General features: G+C 51.3%; 1 protein-coding gene and 1 non-coding gene across 2 annotated transcripts in view; one reads left to right on the forward strand and one right to left on the reverse strand.

The window, feature by feature from the left end:
• The window catches only part of LOC144669594 (uncharacterized), a 203,642-nt gene that overhangs the window by 35,933 nt on the left and 149,225 nt on the right, over positions 1 to 18,484 (reverse strand). The gene's annotated exons all lie outside the window — the stretch shown is intronic.
• Positions 13,472 to 13,634, forward strand: LOC144669881 (U1 spliceosomal RNA). The gene has a single exon (XR_013573781.1). It is a non-coding gene; the product is annotated as a U1 spliceosomal RNA (small nuclear RNA).

The raw sequence follows: 18,484 nt of genomic DNA on the forward strand, positions 1-18,484 counted from the left end.
GTAGCCTGGACCATAAGTAAGCCAGTGACCTCGTGAGACTGAATGGCCACATCTTGCTACCACTTTGCTGAGGTGACAAATGTGACCAGTTTCCCTGCTCTCCTGTCCCACAGACTCAGGCATTACAGAGACCTGTCCCACAGACTCAGGCATTACAGAGATGTCCCAGAGGCCCCCCCATTTCAGAGTCTGTGCTATAAACGTACTTTGGTCAACACCTTCAAACTGGACAGGTGATAAGCTGCTGGTCTTCATGCAGTAGGTGGCAGAGATGACATATACCCCCTATGTTGAGGTATACAATTCTAATGCACATCTCACCAAGGCCCTTGTGATTTTGTTACCTGTACATTGCATTCTATGCAGGGTAGGGCACGGTGTTGGGACATGTTCACGTCCTATGCTGCCCCTTCTCTTTTGTTGCCCCTCCTTCACCATAAAAAAGGCTTTACAACGATTTGCAATGGCTCTTCTGAAGAAACCATTCATGCACCAAGAGCTGGATGTTTGTTTACAAAGTCTGGAAATTGATTTTTGACACCCTTAAGGGCCATGATTGTAGGTGCCCTGCCAGTGTTGACAGCCAAAATACTAATGGTTTGGAAATCAAGTTGAGCATCTCTGGAAACTGTACCCAAATTGTTTTCACTTCCTAATAAGAGTAGAATATTGGCACCAATTCATTTTAGCTCAATGCAATAGACTGCATTCTTTTAAACAATCCAGAAATCAGATGATGTAATAAAGACATGTACCTTTTTATTATTTAATACCCTCCAGACTTCCCCCAGCTTCTTACTCCCCAACACGTGTCCACTGTACTATCAGAAATCCCCCAAAAGCAAAAGATGTTGAGAGGGGTGCTTTGTTTGCCTATTCAAGTTGATGTTCAGAAAATATAGGGAGATCAATTACACGACAAGGACAGATGAACACTCATTGCTGTCAGTGACAGTCTGCTGAGGGAAAGGGGTCCCACATTTGCTTAAATGAATACAAGAACCACTAAAATCAAATCAAGATTTTAAAGAGAAAATACTTGCATACTCTGATGAAACTTACTACCACAGAGTAGTAGAACAGATTGCAAACATTTAAGGGGAGCCTGAGGGGAATAGAGAAATACAGGCAGGTGGAAACAGTTCAGAGTGGGAGGGAACTCCTGAGGAGTTTAAAATCAGTGAACAGTTTTGCCAAAGGGCCTCCATTTTAGTGTTGACTCTTTACAATAAGTGACAGCACTTAAACAATTCAGCAGTTTGGGGCATCCTTTTATGGGGAGAGCCTGCACAAAAACACAAGCTGTTGATGTTTACACAACTTCTCACCAATGTCCAGAGCATCAGGAAAATATAAATACTCTCTGGAAATGATCAGCAGCTTCTTGAATCAGGGAACTAATTAAATGCTAAATTAATGAGGATTAATGTGATGAATTCTTGCACCAATGCAGATTCCCATTGATTCTTCAGTGTCTAAAATCATACATTAAAAAAGGCAGCTATTCGACCATTGAGGCTGTGCTGGCTCTTTAAAAGATCCAATTGATCCCATTCCTCTGCTCTCCCCCCAACCCCAGCCATTGTTCCTATTCAAGCTGATGTCCAATTCCTTTAGGGAAATCATTGCATGGGCTTCCAGCATCTTTCCAGGCAGTACATTCTCCACAATGTCTGACCGCATTGGCCTTGTTTTGTTGCAGCCACATTTGCTTCATCCGGATGGAAAGAGAAGAAAAAGCCTGAATGTCACAAGAAGCTTTGGAAAGAGCGGAGAGAGCCGGACATCGAGTGTTAATGTCAGTGGCCGAGCCCGAGCTCTCCACACAGCCTCATCGGACTAAAGCCCATTCGGCCCGTTTTTCCCTCCCTGAGAGTTTCCCCCCAATGAGAGTTCCCAAAGACATAAATTCCCAAACCCTGCCCGCTGGAGAGACAGGGGCTCCGGCGGCGCCTTAAATACCCATTGTCACGTGATGCCGCTCCGGGGCCCTCTCGCGAGGTTTGAGCCGGGTCACGCGGCCGTTGCCGGGGATCGGGAGGCGGCGGTTGGTTTTGGCGGTAAACTGAATGGCGCGCGCGGCGATCGAGAATCAAACGGGAGAGAAAAGGACCGAGGGCAAAATATAGAAATAGCGGAGGAGCGGAGAGAACTCGGAGGGGGGTTGGGGGGGGAGGGGAGAGAACTCGGGGGGGTGGGGGGGGGAGGGGAGAGAACTCGGGGGGGTGGGGGGGGGAGGGGAGAGAACTCGGGGGGGTGGGGGGGGGAGGGGAGAGAACTCGGGGCAGTGGGGGGGGAGGGGAGAGAACTCGGGGGAGTGGGGGGGGAGGGGAGCGAACTCGGGGGGGTGGGGGGGGAGGGGAGAGAACTCGGGGGGGTGGGGGGGGGGAGGGGAGAGAACTCGGGGGGGTGGGGGGGGAGGGGAGAGAACTCGGGGGGGTGGGGGGGGAGGGGAGAGAACTCGGGGGGGTGGGGGGGGAGGGGAGAGAACTCGGGGGGGTGGGGGGGGAGGGGAGCGAACTCGGGGGAGTGGGGGGGGAGGGGAGAGAACTCGGGGCAGTGGGGGGGGAGGGGAGAGAACTCGGGGGAGTGGGGGGGGAGGGGAGAGAACTCGGGGGAGTGGGGGGGGAGGGGAGAGAACTCGGGGGTTGGGGGGGAGAGAGAGTGAGCTCGGGGGGAAGGGGGCGGGGGGGTGGAGAGATCGGGGGGTTGTGGGAAGAGGGGAGCTTGTTGGGGGGTGTGGGAGGAGGGGAGCTCGGGTGGAGGGGAGGGGATCTTGGGTGGGGCGGGGGGAAGGGGAGCTCGGGGGGGGTGTGGTTGGCGGGGGGGAGAGAGAGCTCGGCGCGGGGGGGGAGGAGAACTCTGGGGGGTGGAGGGAGAGAGGGAGCGCAGGGGGCTGGGAAGGGGAGCTCGGGGTTGGGGGAAGAGAGCTCGGAGGGGAAGACGGGGGTGTGGTGGGGGGGGAGAGAGAACTCCGGGGCGGGAGACTGGGGGGTGGGGGAGGGGGGGGAGCAAGTTGGTGGGCGGCGGCGGCGGGGAGGGGGCTGGAGTCACAAGCTATTGGGGAATGAAAGGAAAACCGTCATTAGGAAAATTAGAGTTTGTGGGAGCTGGAAAAAGGCTGGGTGGGCGGAAAGAAACGAGTGGAGGAAAATCCGGGTCCAGCTCAGTGTTCAGAAGCTCATCTTGGGGTCAAGATTTCTTGTCAATAAAGGAGCTCAGATTTCGACAGATGCCAGGGATGGAAACAGTGGTCAGGAAACGGAGTTTCTCCCATGACCCAGGACAGTGGCTCCAACAGGGGGACAAACATCGATGGATGTCCCGCTCATTGTTTCTCTGATCACCATCAGAAAGATCCATTATTATTAGTCGGATCTGCAAGGCTTTCGGACAAAGTAAAATCCCATCGATTTGAACAAAATGTCGACGGCCAGTGGATTAATTTAAAAATGAGGAAGTTAGTGGGAAGGTAAGAAGTCAGCCACATCTATTTTGCTGGGTGGTAGCTGTTGAGCGGGTTCCACGAGAAGCCTGTTAAAGTGGACAGTACGAATAAGCATGTCCGGAGAAAGAGGTCAGCCAAGGCCATTCTCCACTGTCAGCAGCACATTGCATAAAGCAGTTTATCTGTAAAGTGATAGAAGGGAAGAAATAGTTCCAATTTATATCAACCTTACTATAAAGCATTTTGTCTAAATGTGATATGCGATGACACAAAGGCCAACAATTCAAGTATGAACACCGAGCCTGAGGATATCATTGATCCTTTCAGCTTTTCTCTCACTGCCGAGTGACGCAGATTGAAATATATTCATGGGCTGAATCTTCCCCCCATCGGGGGGGGGGGAGTTGTGCAGGGGCCGGCGTGAACCCAATTGACGCCCCAATCGGGGGCGAGTTGCCATTTTATGTGGGTGGGCCAATTAAGGCCCGGGCAGCGTGATGCTCGCTCGCAATCGCTGAGAGCTACCTGTGTGGTGGGGGGGGGGATTCCCTGAGCCATTCCCTGAGTGGGTGGGGGGACATTCCCCTTGATCTCTCAAGTGCTCTTCCGTATCATTGATTAGCCTTTTAAACACCGCCTGTAACACGTAATGCTGATTCCTCACCTTTCGTAAGTCACCTTCAAACTTTGTCAGACTTTTGGGAAGGTGGGGAATTGGGGCCTGCTTAGGTTCCTCATAGTGTTCCAGGGTATGGTGGAGTGTGTCGGAGGCGTTGACTGAGACCTGACCCCTTTGTTGGACGTACATTATTCACGCTGTGTCTGATAGTAACTGGGAGCCGGGGTTCCCTTGTATCCTGAGCGGGTGTGATGGTTTCCTCTGTGGGTAATTTCTAATATACAACCCTCCGTTCGGTTGTACCCACATTTGTCCAGCACCACCCCCGTTCCAACTGGATGGGAGCAAATTGAGGCTACCTTTCCTCCTGCACCCGCTCAGTGATACCCTGTGTATGCCCTCATTCTTGCGTATGGCATGCATATCTATGGGGTAGTACCGGAGGGAGTCATTGTCTCGGATTAACCCAATGTTCTCCACTTGGTACTGAGGGTGTGGGCCCGTGTCTGCTGTGACTGAGGGGATTGCCCATACCTATCACGTTCATTTGGTTTAAGGTGCACTTCTGAATCACCGCATACACCCTGGTCACTCCTTTCAATGTACATGCGTCGATGATGCCTGGGTTCTTGGCCATCCCCCACAACCGGGCACTGTTGATCCAGCCCGGTACCTCCCCCCTTTGGATCTGGCCCAGATTGTGTCTTAATTGCCCGATCAGCCACTGGCCGTAAGCTGGCTTTTTTAGGTGCTGCCCTCTTGTCGTTCCTCCCTTTCTGTTAATTGGCTGGTGGCTTTAGCATGGGTCTCTATAACGTGTACGCTTTCCAATACAGATGCCACACTCTTGCCCCCTAGGGCCGCTGCCGTTTCACCACCCCTCGCTACTCTTATGAGCAAGCTGCCTCATGATCCCTTTAAGATTCGTGACCTCGGAGTTGATTCCTTGAATGTCGAGAGAGTTTACCAGGGAAGTCCCTGTGTTCACCCCTGTCAGTACATTGTTAACTAACTGTCGCGGAAATCGGAGTGAACACTCAGACCCAGGAGGTTTGTCTCGGAAGCCTTTATTAATCGTGATATCACGGAGAGCCCAGTAGCATACAAGCACACTCTGAGGAAGCATCAGAGCACACACATATTTATAGTAGAGGTTGTACATATCAAAGAGCTTGAAGGTGATAAGACTGTCTAACTTTCAATGATCAATTACATTGAGAATCATTGTCACACAATTAGTCTATTCTAAGTTTATGACTATACAGGATATTAGGGGAAGCTCACGTACTAATAAAAAGTGAGACAGAGAATAGATAACCATGCTTGACCTTATCTTTAGTGCTAGGCGGTGTACACTCTAGAGAACAGATGACCATTGCTTGATCCTGTCTCCTTGTGTTGGGGGCAGACATCCCAGCCCCGTCTTAATGACTCCAGGAAGCCTGCCCATGACACTCCCTTTCTCCCCTCCTGCTCAATTAGCTGGCAGCTGCAGGTGTACCTGCTAGAACAAAAGAGGGAACTGTGCTGTAGTATTCCACGATGGTGCTAACGAGAGAGGGAACAGTGCTGTAGTATTCCACGATGGTGCTAACGAGAGAGGGAACAGTGCTGTAGTATTCCACGATGGTGCTAACGAGAGAGGGAACAGTGCTGTAGTATTCCACGATGGTGCTAACGAGAGAGGGAACAGTGCTGTAGTATTCCACGATGGTGCTAACTGTTTAACCCTTAGTTGACCTGTAGATGTATTTTATTCTTCCACACTAACTCTCTCTTCTGGCGGTGGAAAGCAGGATGTCCCCTGAATCTAGTGGCACCCGTGGCGTCGGCCGCCTGATTAATCACAGCCTTACTCAGTAATTTGTATAGTTTTCGTAGAGGTGCTTGGTTACTGCAATACTCAGACAGTCGCATACCTGCCAGGTTCACAATTACTTGTACAATTTCATGTTTAAAGTTATCATACAAGAGTTCACCGTCCGTATACAGTAGCAGTCCATTCTGTGGCCCAGGGGTCATGTCTGGGCAAGATAGTCTCTTTGGTGTCGTCGCGTCCTGTGATAGCGGGGTGGTGTCGGTCCGGGGATCCGCCGTTGCAGTCAACTCTCCGTGTTTGGCCCTCAAGATCCAATGCCAGGTATCTGTCATTCCCAAGTCCTCCTTGTGAAGGTAAATTGCGAAAAATCTCTCACACACTGTATCTGGACCTGTGCCCCCTTCGCACATGTCCAGGGTCCGTCCAAACCATCGCTGATCTGGAAGCATAGTGGACCCTCATTTTTCCATCGGAGTTCCGTTCCCGAATGCGAGCTCTGCCCTAGGCTCTCACCATCGCTCGTTCCAATGGATAGTTGCGTAAGCCCGGTGCCACACTTGAAGAGCATTGACCTTTCCGTTGTGACATTCACACCTTTCACGCAATATCCGTCGCTGACATTCTTGTAGTATAAGCCCATACCGGCCACTGCTTCACGGTTTACATTCTGTATGCCGGTGGCTGCGATAGCCAGGGCCCTGGTAATGATCATGGACACCCAGCTTTTTTCCATCTTGGCGTGGAGGTTACCTGGTTATTGTTATTTCTGTAATGAAGCACACTGCTGGTGATCACCAGGGTTTAGGTTGGATATAAGAGGCAGCTTTCTCCTTTACGTCCCTCCTTGTGCACAGCCCACGGTGACCCTGCCCGTAGTTGAGGATTCCCCCTTTTGTCTTTCAGATGGCCAGTCCTCCAGATCGGGAATGAATCCTAAACCACTTGGCTAACACAGTACGGACTGCTCGTTGCCCGTTTTCCCCCCGCTGCCTGGTAATTTAGTCTTTCTTACTTACATCATACCTTTTCAGTTGCGACCAGTGTTTCCACCTAGCTTTTCCCTTCATATCGACGCAGGCACGTGAATAATTCCGTACGGTCCAGTCCATTTTGGGGCAAAACCTGGTTGGCTAGGGGTGATTTGAACAAACACCATGTCTCCGACCTCAGCCGGTGGTGACGGGGGTCCCCCTTTTGTCCTCTCTTCTAAATCCCTGATAGCCTGTTGGTCCTTCACTTCCTGTTGTAATTCCTTTAGCTGTCCATCCAATTGCTTAATATCGTTTTTAATTTTATCTCTGATGGGTCCCATATCCTCACTTCCGGTGGCTCTGCCCTCTGGCAAGCGCATCGCCCTCCCGGTCAGCAACTCATAAGGGGTTAAACCAGTTGTCCTGTTGGGGGTAGCCCTCAGTCGCATCAATATGCGGGGGAGCACATCCACCCATCCCCTACTAGTTGCTGTGTTTGCCATTGCAATAGCATTTTTTAACGTGCGGTTCATACATTCTTCCATTCCTGAGCTTTGTGGATGGTAAGGTACGTGAAATTTCTGTTTTACTCCGAGCAGCTCACACGTCCTTTTCATAATACTGTCCGTAAAATGCGCTCCTTGATCCGAATCTATCTGTAAAGGGATTCCCCACCTTGGTACTACTTCAAAAGCGAGGATCTTTGTGGCCGTGGTGGCGTTGCAGTCCCTGGTGGGGAAAGCTCTAGTGAACCTCCAGTGCACCTACACCCCCGTAGTTACAATATGCCTCAAACTTCCAATTGCCATATTCATGGGCACTCTCGCCCTTTTCTTGTTTTACTCCAGTCACTGTATTCCAATTAACTGGGGCATGCCCTAAGACTTGTGCCATTTCTGCTCTAAAGGCTCGGAAATCAGCTTGCTGCTGTGCCTGGTCTGCAGCGATATCATTACACCAGGTTCCGTCCTGATACGCTCGCCGCAGCCGTCCCCAAAACGCCTCAGGTAGTTTTATCCGGACTAACCCGCGAACGTCCCTGTTATGGAGACGGTGGCATTGCCTTATTTCCCTCAATTTTTGCCAAAACGACTCATTCCGTGTCTAGGTTTTAGTTGGGGTAATTTATTTCCAATAGCTTCATAGTGTCGCTAGGTGACAGGGACACATACGTGGTTCTCAGTTGCGCCAGGAACCCCCCGTTATAGCTCTCTGTCCGTGTATTGGCGCCTGGGCCGGCTGCCCATTTTGTGCCGGTACGGCCGCTTGAGCTGGTCTGCCTGGTTGTCTGGACACCGGGGGCACATGCTCTATCTTAATTGGGGCCACGGGTTATGGGGGTGGTGATTCCCAACCTGCTTCCCGTTGTTCCTCATATCCTGCTGCCTGTTGCACCAGCCCGTTCCAATCTATATTATCTGCGTATTGTGCAGCTACTGGTGGCTGTGGTAAAGCTGCCGAAACTGACATGAGATTTTTTGCCGGTACCAGCTCTTCATTTTGGGATTTGTTGGCCAACATTCGATTGACTCGGCCTTTTGGCTAAGATAAAGTGTAGTCGTGAAGCGATGGCTATAACCAGTCGAGCCCCATATGATGGGGTACGTAACACTGTTCGGGTGACGGTGAAGGGCAGCGAAGGAGGAGCACCCATGGATCGGGCCTTCTTCATCAAGCGGATCCTGTTGAAGGCATGTGGATTTGAAGCGGAGGAGATCTACTCCCTGCAAGACTTCCCAAGCGCTGGACATTTCGATGTGACTTTCAAGCGAGTGGCAGCTTGCGTCACGTTCCTGAAGGTGTTCGAGGAGAACAGAGACCAGCCGGAGATGAAGATCCTGACGGTGGAGCCGCTCTTTGCTCCGCCGTTGCAACGGGACCATGTGGTGACGGTGCGTCTCTGTAACCCCTACGACCCTGTCGCCGACGTGTTCACCTTCCTCGCCAGGTACGTCAACAAAGTTGGGAGCTCCAGCGAGGATAGAGACGCCTTCAGGATTTGGACATGCAAACGCCAGGTTAAGGTCACGCTCAAGACCGACGGTAAGGGAACCATCTTCCACCCTCCTTCCAGCTTCGCTATCGGGAGAAGCCATGGCTACTTTGTTTACGCTGGGCAACCCAAACTTTGTTGCTCATGCGGCAAGTCTGGTCATGTGGCGGCCAACTGCATCGGCGCCCTCTGCAAGAACTGCAAACAGGAAGGGCACCAGACAAAGGATTGCAAACAGACTAAGTGCTGCAACCTGTGTGGCGAGGCAGCTCACCTCTACAGGACCTGCCCCAAACGCTGCCTCAATTATGCACAGGCAGCCAAAGCCAAAGAGGGGGAAGAAGCAGAAATGCTTCGAGTCACCACTACCAAGGACACTTGCAACACTCCAACCACCATGGCCCCCAGTGAAAACAAGGGGACAAAGGAGGACACAGGGAGAGACAAGGTGGAGGAAAAGATTGAGGCAGCAGACAACCGATCAACAGCACTGCCCCCTGAACCTCCCACTCCTCAGGAGAGCGAATCAATGGAGGAGGAGGAAGCAGCGGAAAATCAGCAGGGGGAGTGGCAGCTGGTGAAGAGAGCCAAAAGGAAGAAGGGACCAAGCCACTTCCCAGACAAGAGGCAAGAGGCGTCTCCCATCCGACACGGATAACAAGGGCAGCTGCTCTTCGGACGAAGAAGTGCCTGGGCGACACCTGCAGAAGAAGCGGCAAAGCTCTAGGGAGTTGGAGGACGAGACACCTGAGCTCCAGAACATTGGAGACAATGAGGAGACCAGCGCACCCCAACTTTGCCCACAACCCGAAGAGGCCAGCGCATCCCAGCCCCAGGAATCTGGGAGCAGTGAGGCGCTCAGCGCACCCCAGCTCCGGGAAGCCGGGAGTAGCAACGCCCCAGAGAGGGAGAGGATTGGAGAAGCTTCTCCAACAGAGGACATTTCAAATCCCATTCTCTGCACGAACCCCAGATGCCACCTGAGCAGAACATTGCCAATGGGGATGTTCAGGACAGTTTCCTCAGCCCATCCAAAGTGAGGCAATTTGTAAACACTATGGGTATGCAGGAGCAGACCAAAGGCCTGGGACTCTCAGAGGCAACAGGTTTGGTAAGAGACTAAATGCTTTAAAATGGGTGTAAAGATGGTATCCATAAATGTGCATAGCATTAAATCAACTACGCGATGTGTGGCGACCTTGGATTACTTTGCCAAGGTCAAAGCTGACCTGTTGTTTCTGCAGGAGTGTGCGATACCGCACCTCAGCTACTACAGACAATGGTCACGGTGGTGGTCATACGGGCCATCGATCTGATCGGACGGATACGACTCTCGTTCCTCCAGCCTGGGTATTCTGCTGCGGGGAGGCAACTTCACTGTCTCCGAGGTTAAGGAGGTCATGGGTGGGTGCCTCCTCGTAGCAAAAGTAATGTACAAGAATGCTCCACTCCGGTTAATTAACGTGTATGCCCCGGCACAAAAGACCGCCCGGCTGGCGGATTTTCAGCAGCTCCCACTGCTGTTGGTGACGTCCAGGCCGGTCATTGTGGGCGGTGACTTCAACTGCAACATCGATGCGGCTGGACGATCCGGCAGGGCCGACAGAAGGTTGGACGCTACGTCCAGATCCCCGATGGAAACAGTTAAGGATGCCAAGCTGCACGACGTCTTCAGCAACCCTGCAGACTGAGCACAGCATAGATACACCCGGTCGCGACCAGACGGGTCCATCCGTTTCAGGATAGACTTACTGTTTGTGTCCCGCGCATTCGCAGTCAGATCCACCGATGTCAAGCCGGTGTTCTCTGACCACTGCCTCCTACTGGTTGACTGTCACTTAGAGGAAGACCAGAGGGTGGGCAGGGGGGCATGGAAGCTAAACGTGCAACTGCTGACCCCAGAGAACATTGAGGAGCTCAAGAGGGATTACAAAGGTTGGAGAACCATGAAACCCCTCTTTGAGTCCCTGACACATTGGTGGGAAGCGATCAAGGGAAACATCAAGAGTTTTTTCATCGTCAAAGGCACCCAGAAAGCTAGAAAGGAACAGAGGGAAATGTCCCGACTCCTGAAATACATGCAGAATCTGCTCCGGCTGCAGTCGGTGGGGGTCGATGTCAAGGAGGAACTCTAAGAGGTGAAGAGCCAGCAAGCCTAGCCCTTTGCCTCCAAGAACATCTTCCATTCCGGAGCGCGCTCCGTGGAGCAGGATGAGACGTGCTCACGTTTCTTCTTCGAAAAGGTACAGAGAGAGAGCTCTGTGATCAGCAGCCTGAAGGAAGAAGACGGCTCGGTAAAGTCAGCGCAGTCCGACATTTTGAGGATCAGCAAATCGTTTTATGCCGGATTGTATGACGTGAAGCCCACGGGCAGCACGGCCTCCCAGTCCTTCTTGTCCTCTATCACGGAGGTCGTAGTCGACAGTACACGGGAGAGGCTTGACAAACCGCGAACTCCTGACGAACTGACTTAGGCCCTTGAGTCCTTCGAGAAGAGTAAATCTCCCCAGAAGCGACGGCTTGCCGGTGGAGTTGTATTCGGCTCTGTGGGACTGGAAGGGCCCAGACCTACTAGAAGTGTACGAGAGTATGCTCCTGGCCGGCAGCATGTCAGAATCCATGAGGAAAGGCATCATCACCCTCATCTACAAGCACAAGGAAGAAAGGGAGGAAATTAGAATTTGGCGACCCATTTCACTGTTGAATGTGGACTATAAGACTCTGTCCAAGGTCATCGCCAATCGGGTCGAATCCGCTCTGGAATTGGTGATACACCATGACCAGACCTGCACTGTGCCGGGCAGGAAGATCTCTGACAGCCTGGCGCTGCTCAGGGATACGATTGCCTATGTGCAGGATAGGGGTGTGGACATTTGCCTCATCAGCCTGGATCAGGAGAAGGCCTTTCACAGAATATCGCACACCTACGTGGTGGATGTGCTTTCCAAAATGGGGTTTGGGGAGGGAATTCGATATTGGATCCAACTGCTCTACACTAACATCAGTAGCGCAGTCTCAATCAATGGGTGGGAAACAGATAGCTTTCCGATTAAATCTGGAGTCAGGCAGGGCTGACCTCTCTCGCCTGTTCTTTTCGTGTGTTGCATAGAACCCTTTGCCGAGTCCATCAGGAAGGATCCGGGCATAAGAGGAGTGACGATCCCAGGCAGTGGAGGCACTCAGGTAAAAGCCTCCCTGTACATGGACGATGTCGTCGTCTTCTGCTCGGATCCGCTGTCGGTGCGCAGACTGATCCACATTTGCGACCAGTTCGAACTGGCCTCGGGAGCCAAGGTAAATCGTGGGAAGAGCGAGGCCATGTTCTTTGGGAACTGGGCTGACCGATCCTTTGTCCCCTTCACTGTCAGGGCTGACGGCCTGAAGGTGCTGGGGATATGGTTCGGAGGGACCGGGGCATGCGTTAGAAACTGGAAGGAGCGAGTGGCTATGGTGAAAAGGAAACTGGGCATGTGGGAGCGACGCTCCCTCTCCATTGCGGGTAAGAACCTGGTCATCAGGTGTGAGGCACTCTCGCTGTTGCTGTACGTGGCGCAGGTCTGGCCCATTCCACACTCCTGCATGGTGGCGATCACTCGAGCCATCTTCCGCTTTATCTGGAGGTCAAAAATGGATCGTGTCCGCAGAGACGCGATGTACAAGCCTCTAGATAAAGGGGAAAAAAACGTGCCCAACATCACCCTCATACTGATGGCCACCTTTGTGTGTGGCTGCATCAAGCGGTGCGTAGACCCTCAGTACGCAAACACCAAGTGTCACTACGTGCTGAGGTTCTACCTGTCCCCGGTGTTGCGAAGGATGGGTCTGGCCACGCTGCCGCGGAACGCTCCAAGTAGTTGGACCGTGCCGTACCACCTGTCCCTGGTGGAAAAATTTATGCAGAAAAACACCTTTGACCACAAGTCCATCAGGCAGTGGTCAGCACGTAACGTCCTAGAGGCCCTGAGGGAAAAGGAGAGGGTGGACCCTGTGGGATGGTTCCCCGAGCAGACTGTCAAAGTCAGGAGTCTCACCCCCTTGGCATGTTGCCCTCGAGGTGGCTGTGGTCGGTATGAGACCGTTGTTCACATCCTTGTAGTTGGTGCCTTTGCAAAGAAGATCTGGAGAGAGATGCAGTGGTTTCTGTCGAGGTTCATCCCGAGCAGTTCTGTGACACAGGACTCTGTGCTTTACGGGCTGTTCCCAGGGACACACACCGAGACAAACATCAACTGCAGCTGGAGGATCATCAACTCGGTGAAAGACGCTCTTTGGTCTGCCCGAAACTTGTTGGTCTTCCAGCGCAAAGAGTTGTCCCCGACCGAGTGTTGCGGACTGGCACATTCCAAGGCCGAGGACTACGTGCTGAGGGACGCACTAAAGCTTGGGGCAGCTGCTGCAAAAGCGCAATGGGGAAGGGCCGCTGTCTAAGACCTTTCTGCCACAGCGCACCGAGAGACTGGGAACTGTTTAGAGCCCCTCGGGCTGTACAGCTCAAAGTGAAAGCCTGTAAATGATTGTAATATTGTTTGTACTGATGCACCTGGTGATACATTTTGTTAAAGTTGAACCGGATTGTACCCTTGTAATGGTGTTTTTGAAATGGTTTGGAATGTGGTTGAAGATATTTTATGAATAAAGTATATTTTTGCAAAAAAAAAAGGTTCTCCCAGGACGATGCTAGCCCATTGCACTTCGGGTGTGCTGACGCCTGCGATGTCCCCAAATGCGGGATACTCGACTGTAAAATTTGTGGTAGTGGGGGACTGCGTTTGCGCTCTCCCCGATTCACAATTCAAAAAATAGATTTCATCATATCTTTCATTTTCTCTTCTATTTCCTGTCAGCAACCTTTTCTGAAAAAAGAAATATATAACCCCCAATGTGTGCTCTTCAAAATCTATACTGGACTGGTTATTTAGCTTTTTCTTTCCTCCTCGCAAATATTATCCAACCCCCATTCTTTTCCTCCCTGTCATTATCAGCCGACAATTATTCCATCTATGCATCATTTTCGCCAGACCGTTTGTTTCGTGGCCGCCAAATTACTCGCGCCATTTTTAACCCCGCGTTTGCCCACTCAAAAATCTCTCTCAAACAACCCCCATCTAACACCCAACCCACCATCACAACAGTCCCCGCACTCCCAGCACCGCCCCACCCCCTATCTATCTGGACGTCTGTATAAATACAAACTCATATCAGCTATTAACTCATATGCATTCACCATTTTAAACATGTAGCAGCGACCCCTCACTATTTCAAACATGAACAAGCACCCTGTCCCCATGTTCATTCTAATTATCCCCCTCCGAAACGAACAGCAGCCTCCCACCCCCTCTGTATAATCTCCCCCTTGATCAGCCCCCTCTGTGACTCCTACCTTCTGAAACTCCTGCCCCCTCTCCTCATGTGTAAAAGTCTTTCCCTGCCCCTTCTGCAGCTCACTTGCCCTGCTGTAGGCCCATCAATTCACCTGTGATTATTCCTTGAAGGCTTAAATAGCGCAAAGCGAAGAAATAAACAGAAAGAAAACTGGAGAAAGGCAGATAGAAATCTAAACCCTCAGTAAAATGACCACCGGGAATCCCGTTTAACCGTCAGAATGATCGCACAGCCCAAAATACACGCATTGTCCCTGAATTATAACAAGATTTTAGGCAGCTTCACTTTAGGACTTTTCATTTCCTCTTGTGGGGCTCCTGTTCCTCACACACTGGAGGCTAACATGTAAGTTTTAGATTGCAAGGCTGGGCTACTTTAACCCCAGGATTTTCTTTTTGAAACTCCAGGCCCACAGTCCAACAGGAACTGGTTAACCGGAGCCACCGAAAACCAGGGTCCCGGAGAGGAAATTAAATCTCAGGGTAAGAAACGGACACAAACTCACGTGGGCCCATGGGGCACGGCCTTGGAGAAGGTCTCAGGAAACTCCTGAAGAAGAAGAGTCCTTGTCCCAGTCTGGATCTTCAGATTGCAGGTTTCAAAATAAAAATTCTTTGAGGGGTGGGGGAGAAAATTAATTCCATTAAAACAGAGAGCAAAGAACATTTTCAAACAAAATAACGCAAGAGCCAATGATTCACTCTCAGTTACAACTCAGCAACATCCAAATACAAACAAGTCAAAGAGTTATAAAGCAGATTGAGACAGAGGGAACACACACGCACATTAAACCAGAGTGGGGACTAGCTCCGCACTCTGGAGGCGGTTTTCGGATTGGGTTCCTAGCCAGGTATATCCTGAATGAGCAGTTTGCAGACTCCACCCCTGGCATGTTGGGATGTCTCTCAATCTGCTCCCCAGGAGGCCTGTCCATTGATATGTTAATCCCAGGGCAGGACAACTTTCTGATTCTTCCTGTCCTTTGACGTGTTCATCCCAGGAAAACAATGTTTCAGCCATTTTCTGGTTAAGGTTAAAACTTTAACTCATCTTGTCGGGAATGTCACTGCAGTTCGAAATATCAAACACTAAACCCCCAACACAAGACTGTGCAAAGCATGTGGATTGTTACTGAGATTCCGTCTGTGATTTTTAGTGATGTCAGTGTGGATTGTGTAATCTGTGTGTGTGTGAGTGTTGCTGGTCCCATAATGTAACGCAAATGTCTCCTCGCAGCCTCTCAGTACGCCACTCATGGTCTCCTGGTACTTTTTGGATTGTCTGGAGAAGACATTGAAAGAATTAGAGTTAAACAATGCTAACACTAGCTGCACTGCGACGAGTATATGAGAGCTTATTCTTATCCAGGGGTGTATGTCCGCATTCAGCCCCCATTCCCACACTTGCTCCCACCATGTCGGATCTCTCAAGTGCTCTTCCATATCATTGATTAGCCTTTTACACACCGCCTGTAACACGTAATGCTGATTCCTCACCTTTCGTAAGACACTTTTCAACTTTGTCAGACTTTCGGGAAGGTTGGGAATTGGGGCCTGCTTAGGTTCGTCATAGTGTTCCAGGGCATGGTGGAGTGTGTCGGAGGGGTTGACTGAGACCTGACCCCTTTGTTGGACGTACATCATTCACGCGTGTCTGATAGTAACTGGGAGCCGGGGTTCCCTTGTATCCTGAGCGGGTGTGATGGTTTTCTCTGTGGGTAATTTCTAATATACAACCCTCCGTTCGGTTGTACCCGCATTTGTCCAGCACCCCCCCCCCGTTCCAACTGGATGGGAGCTAATTGTGAGGCTACCTTTCCTCCTGCACCCGCTCAGTGATTCCCCGTGTATGCCCTCATTCTTGCATATGGCATGCATATCTATGGGGTAGTACCGGAGGGAGTCATTGTCTCAGATTAACCCAATGTTCTCCACTTGGTACTGAGGGTGTGGGCCCGTGTCTGCTGTGACTGAGGGGATTGCCCATACCTATCACGTTCATTTGGTTTGAGGTGCACTTCTGAATCACCGCATACACCCTGGTCACTCCTTTCAATGTACATGCGTCGATGACGCCTGGGTTCTTGTCCATCCCCCACAACCGGGCACTGTTGATCCAGCCCGGTACCTCCCCACTTTGGATCTGGCCCAGATTGTGTCTTAATTGCCCGATCATCCACCGGCCGTAAGCTGGCTTTTTTGGGTGCTGTCCTCTTGTCGTTCCTCCCTTTCTGTTAATTGGCTGGTGGCTTTAGCATGGGTCTCTATAACGTGTACGCTTTCCAATACAGATGCCACACTCTTGCCCCCTAGGGCCGCTGCCGTTTCACCACCCCTCGCTACTCTTATGAGCAAGCTGCCTCATGATCCCTTTAAGATTCGTGACCTCGGAGTTGATTCCTTGAATGTCGAGAGAGTTTACCAGGGAAGTCCCTGTGTTCACCCTTGTCAGTACATTGTTAACTAACTCTCTCTTCTGGTGGTGCCCTGAATCTAGTGGCTCCCGTGGCGTCGGCCGCCTGATTAATCACAGCCTTACTCAGTAATTTGTACAGTTTTCGTAGGGGCGCTTGGTTTCTGCAATACTCTGGCAGTCGCATACCTGCCAGGTTCACAATTACCTGTACAATTTCATGTTTAACATTATCATACAAGAGTTCACCGTCCGTATACAGTACCAGTCCATTCTGTGGCCCAGGGGTCATGTCTGGGCAAGATAGTCTCTGTGGTGTCGTCGTGTCCTGTGATAGCAGGGTGGTGTCGGTCCGGGGGTCCGCCGTTGCAGTCAACTCTCCGTGTTTGGCCCTCAAGATCCAATGCCAGGTATCTGTCATTCCCAAGTCTTCCTCCCCGGGACAGTGACCCCAGTTGTTGTTCTCCTGGGGTGTGAAGGTAAATTGCGAAAAATCTCTCACACACTGTAGCTTTCTCCTTTACGTCCCTCCTTGTGCACAGCCCACGGTGACCCTCCCCGTAGTTGAGGATTCCCCCTTTTGTCTTTCAGATGGCCGGTCCTCCAGATCGGGAATGAATCCTAAACCACTTGGCCTACACAGTACGGACTGCTCGTTGCCCGTTTTCCCCCCGCTGCCTGGTAATTTAGTCTTTCTTACTTACATCATACCTTTTCAGTTGCGACCAGTGTTTCCACCTAGCTTTTCCCTTCATATCGGCGCAGGCACGTGAATAATTCCGTACGGTCCAGTCCATTTTGGGGCAAAACCTGGTTGGCTAGGGGTGATTTGAACAAACACCATGTCTCCGACCTCAGCCGGTGGTGACGGGGGTCCCCCTTTTGTCCTCTCTTCTAAATCCCTGATAGCCTGTTGGTCCTTCACTTCCTGTTGTAATTCCTTTAGCTGTCCATCCAATTGCTTAATATCGTTTTTAATTTTATCTCTGATGGGTCCCATATCCTCACTTCCGGTGGCTCTGCCCTCTGGCAAGCGCATCGCCCTCCCGGTCAGCAACTCATAAAGGGGTTTATCTTAAATCCAGCATTTTTCAGTGTCCTTATGACTATCAGAGGAGAGCTCCGATGTGGCCCCTTTCCGATTCTGACGCTATTAGGATATCATCTGCATATTATAAGATTGTACTGTTGTTAGACTCTACGTCGCACGGACTCAGCTTCTCACTCGTGACCCGATGGAAGATGTTGGGGCTGTTGTGGAATCCCTGTGGGAGCCTCGCCCATGTTCACCGTCTCCCTCCCACTGTGAAAGCGAATTTATCTTGGGATTCCTGGTCCAGTGGTATCGACCAAAATCCATTGGCTACATCTAACACTGTAAATATTTTATGTTCGGGTTTTTACAATTAAAGCACACCTCGGGTTTAGGAACGGCTGCTGCAGTGGCCACCATTTCAGTGGGGTCTGTAACCTCACTGCCGACACCTTTATCTTAGTTTTCCCTATGTGGTTATCTACCCCGGTGGCCCATCTTCCTCGATCATATGTGTTCTTGTCTACTAGCCCGGGCCCGGTGTCTAGGATCGCCTGGTGGGCCCGGTGTCTAGGATCGCCTGGTGGGCCCGGTGTTTAGGATCGCCTGGTGGGCCCAGGCCTGGTGTTTAGGATTGCCTGGTGGGCCAGGCTAAGGCCATCCTTGTACAATTGCATAATCTGTACATCGTCTCGGTTCAGCGCAGCACCTACAACCCTGTAGTTACAATATGCCTCAAACCTCCGATTGCCATATTCATGGGCACTCTCGCCCTTTTCTTGTTTTACTCCAGTCACTGTATTCCAA

The sequence above is a fragment of the Cetorhinus maximus genome, chromosome 29 (assembly GCF_964194155.1).
Source record: "Cetorhinus maximus chromosome 29, sCetMax3.hap1.1, whole genome shotgun sequence".
NCBI lineage: Eukaryota > Metazoa > Chordata > Chondrichthyes > Lamniformes > Cetorhinidae > Cetorhinus > Cetorhinus maximus.